Source organism: Cucumis melo, chromosome 7 (assembly GCF_025177605.1).
Source record: "Cucumis melo cultivar AY chromosome 7, USDA_Cmelo_AY_1.0, whole genome shotgun sequence".
In the NCBI taxonomy this organism is placed as follows: domain Eukaryota; kingdom Viridiplantae; phylum Streptophyta; class Magnoliopsida; order Cucurbitales; family Cucurbitaceae; genus Cucumis; species Cucumis melo.
In genome coordinates, this window is record NC_066863.1 from 4,583,270 (window position 1) to 4,587,882 (window position 4,613).

Below are 4,613 nucleotides of genomic sequence, written 5' to 3' on the forward strand. Positions count from 1 at the left end.
ATTATGTTCCCAGCTCTCCACTCGGTATTGTCCCCAAAATGATAAGAATATTGAGTCGGCAATCTGGCCACTCTCACTCGTATAAATCAAAGGACAATCCCTCGCAAACAGGAGTTCATAATACACTCAGGATTAAGACTAAGTTACCTAGGTCATCCTAATGAAATAGCAATCCAACTAGTTAACGGAGTTACATCTAGTGATTACTATTTCGTGGTCCAGTCTTATGCAAACTCATTGCATAGGATACCCACACTCGCATGTCACATACATGAACGCATTTGATCAATGTGTCTGTATCAAATACAAAGTGAGCCGTATCCATAGTGTTAACAGGATAAGGTACCCAACCTTAACCCTATACTATAGACTCTTTAAGCTGATCTTGAACATTAATCCCTGTATGTCTCTACATACTGTTCAAGACTCATCAAACAGCTTAGGATGTTAGTTTATTGGATTTGGGTTATTAAGACAAAACTAATAAAATAATCAATAACACTTATTGAAATTAAATAATAAAATACTTTATTAATGACGGTCAATTGATTATATTTACTATCTACGAGTTTTAGGACATAAAATCCAACAAACTCCCACTTGGACTAAAACTCTAGTCCTTATGGGATGTACATAGTAGAGTAATCCTCAAACATTGGAAATGGTAAAATGTACAAGTATATTACATAAAACGTATATATACAAATACAATAAACTAGGGCATCATCATACCCATTACACATCTCCCACTTGCCCTAGGTTACCTAATGTACATATCTCGTAGACCTAGACTTTCTAGATGACCCTCGAACACTTTAGCCGTGAGAGTCTTCGTAAATGGATCAGCAATGTTGTGCTCCGAAGCGATCTTGGTGACGATCACATCCCCTCGTTGCACAATCTCCCGTATCAGATGATACTTCCTCTCTATGTGTTTCCCTCGTTTATGGCTGCGAGGTTCTTTAGAATTGGCTACTGCCCCACTGTTATCACAATATAGAGTGATGGGCAAGTTCATATTTGGAACAACTTCCAAATCATGTAGGAACTTCCTAAGCCAAACTGCTTCTTTTGCTGCTTCACAAGCAGCGACGTATTCAGCCTCCATTGTAGAGTCTGCAATACATCCTTGCTTGATGCTACGCCATACTACAGCTCCCCCATTTAGGGTGAACACTGATCCCGATGTGGATTTCCTAGAATCCTTATCGGTTTGGAAATCAGAATCAGTGTATCCTGTAAGGATCAAATCCTTAGCTCCATACACAAGCATGTAGTCTCTCGTTCTCCTAAGATACTTGAGAACAATTTTAACCGCCGTCCAATGGTCTAACCCTGGGTTGGACTGATACCTACTGACTATTCCCACTGCATAACAAATGTCTGGCCTAGTGCAGAGCATAGCATACATTAAGCTGCCCACAGCTGAGGCATAGGGAATACGTCTCATATCCTCAACTTCTTGAGGTGTCTTAGGACTCTGTTCCTTAGACAAGTGAACTCCATGCCTGAAAGGTAATAAACCCTTCTTAGAGTTCTGCATCGAATATCGAACCAACAATTTGTCGATATAGGTTGCTTGAGACAGTGCTAGCGTTTTGTTCTTACGATCCCTTATGATTTGGATCCCAAGAACATATTGTGCCTCTCCTAAATCTTTCATTTGGAATTGTGCTGCTAGCCAAGCTTTAACGTCAGTAAGGTAACCCACATCATTCCCAATGAGGAGGATATCGTCCACATAAAGTACTAAGAAAGCTACTTTTCCTTTGTTGATTTTCTTATATACACAAGGTTCATCAACATTCTGGTCAAAACCATAGGATTTGATTGCAGTATCAAACCTAATGTTCCAAGATCTTGATGCTTGTTTCAACCCATAAATGGATCGATTCAGCTTGCAAACTTTTTGCTCTTGACCTTGGGTTATGAACCCCTCGGGCTGAGACATAAAGATACTCTCTTCAAGATTGCCATTCAGAAAAGCAGTCTTGACATCCATTTGCCATATTTCATAATCATAAAATGTGGCGATGGACAAGAGAATCCTTATAGACTTTAACATAGCAACAGGAGAGAAAGTTTCCTCATAGTCAACCCCTTCCCTTTGGGTATACCCTTTTGCCACAAGTCTAGCTTTAAAGGTCTGTACCTTCCCAGCTGAATCTCTCTTTCTCTTATAGATCCATTTGCACCCTATAGGTTTTACCCCTTCAGGTAGATCTACAAGCTCCCACACTGAATTGAAGTACATAGACTCCATTTCAAGGTCCATGGCTTTGACCCATTGGTCCTTATCTACATCATTCATTGCCTGTTTATAGGACAATGGATCCTCAACACCATCATCTGGTATGACAACTTGAGTTTCAGTTAAACCCAAATAGCGGTTAGGTTGTGATACAACCCTCCCACTGCGTCGAGGCATTCTCAACGATTGAGAAGGATGAGATTGACCTGATGTGGTGGTTTCATCAACCCTTGATGAGGGACCAACTTCATCAACAACCCTTGTTGATTCATCAGTAGCTTCACTTAATACTAATTTGCTTCGTGGTTTATGATTTCTCATGTGGTCTTCTTCCAAGAAAGTAGCATTTGTCGATACAAACACTCTATTTTCTTGTGGATCAAAGAATAGACCACCTCTCGTCTCTTTAGGGTAACCAACAAATTGGCATAACCTTGAACGAGGTTCCAACTTCTTGGGATTTGTCACTAATACGTGTGCTGGACAACCCCAAATTCTGAAATGACTTAAACTAGGTTTACGTCCTCTCCATAGCTCGAAAGGTGTTTCAGAAACACTCTTCGAGGGAACATTGTTCAAGATATGAACTGCAGTCTCTACTGCATACCCCCAAAACGAGCTAGGCAATTGAGCGTAACTCATCATTGAACGAACCATGTTTAACAAGGTTCTATTTCTCCTCTCTGATACACCATTTTGTTGAGGTGTACCAGGTGCTGAGAGTTGGGATTGGATTCCATGTTCTATCATATAGTCCTGAAATCTCAAATCCATGTACTCTCCACCTCGATCAGATCGAAGTATTTTAATCTTTTTACTTAATAGATTTTCAACTTCAGTCTTATACTCCTTGAACTTTTCAAGAGCTTCAGACTTATGCTCCATTAAGTATAAATAACCATACCTAGAATAATCATCTATAAAAGAGATGAAGTATTCAAAACCCCCTCTAGCTTTTACATTCATCGGACCACAGAGGTCTGAATGTATAAGTTCTAAAGGCTCTTTGGCTCTATAACCTTTTCCAGTAAAAGGTCTCTTTGTCATTTTACCTTCAAGACAAGATTCACATGGAGGTAATGAAACATCTTTTAACTTGTTTAGAAGTCCATTCTTTACCAATCTCCCGATCCGATCGAGATTTATGTGACCTAATCTTAAATGCCAAAGATAGGTATTGTTATTTGGAGAAATTCTTTGCCTTTTATTTTGAGTATTAGCAGTTCTAAACATCTCATGATTTAAAACTGCTTTTGCTTCATTAGGTCTTAATACATACAAGTTGTTTTCAAGCTTAGCTGAACAAATATGTACACCATTCTTATAAATGAACGCTTCATTCATAGAAAAATTAATTGAGTACATATGTTCAATAAGACAAGAAACGGAAACTAAGTTCCTTTTAATTTTAGGAACTATGTACAAGTTTTCCAAAAACATGAATTTATTTCCGAAAAACAACTTAGCATCTCCCACTGCACGAGCTGAAATGACATCTCCCGTTCCAACCTTGAGTGTCATCTCACTGTCCTCAAGCTGCTTGAAGGAACTAGTTTCTTGTAAAGAAGAACAAACATGGTTAGTGGCCCCTGAATCAAGTATCCAGGCATTTTGGTCATTTTCCACTAAACATGTTTCCAAGACAAGTAAATCATATTTACCTTCCTTTTCTTTCTTCTTAACAAGGTACTTAGGGCAATTTGTTTTCCAATGCTCATCAACATTGCAGTGAAAACATTTCCTCTTGATGGCTACCTTAGCCTTCCCTTTGTCCTCAACAGCAATAGTAGGACCTTTCCCTTTCCCTTCTTTCCTCTTTTGAATTTTCTCAGATCCAGAAGGTGAAGGTACAAACCTCCTCTTAGAATGGGCAACATTTACCTCTTGTTTGATCTGAATGGACGGTTGTCCAAACATCTCTCTAAGAGAGTCCATGATCTGACGTGCAGTGACCATGATCTCATGTTTCTTGCTTAGGATGTCAGACATACTAGCCAAGATGTGGAGGCGAGCCTTGTCATTGGCCTTTGTCCAACGGTCATATGCATCCCTAACACTTTGGGATGCATGTTTAGTGGGGAAAGGAGGACATTCCTCCATTAAGACGAAGCTTAGATCAACGATAACTAAAATCATATTCAGTTTCGATTTCCACGTCGCATAATTTTCACCGGTTAATTGATCTTTTTTAAGCAATGCAATAATTGAGGAAGACATGCTGAAATAGCAAACAATTGACCATATTAGTTATCTTTGTCTTAACCCATTACATAAAACAATCCAATCAATTCAGCAAAAACAAACAATCAAAGAACCCTAATAAAACTAATGATTTAGTTTTTGCAACAATACTTCAGAAGTT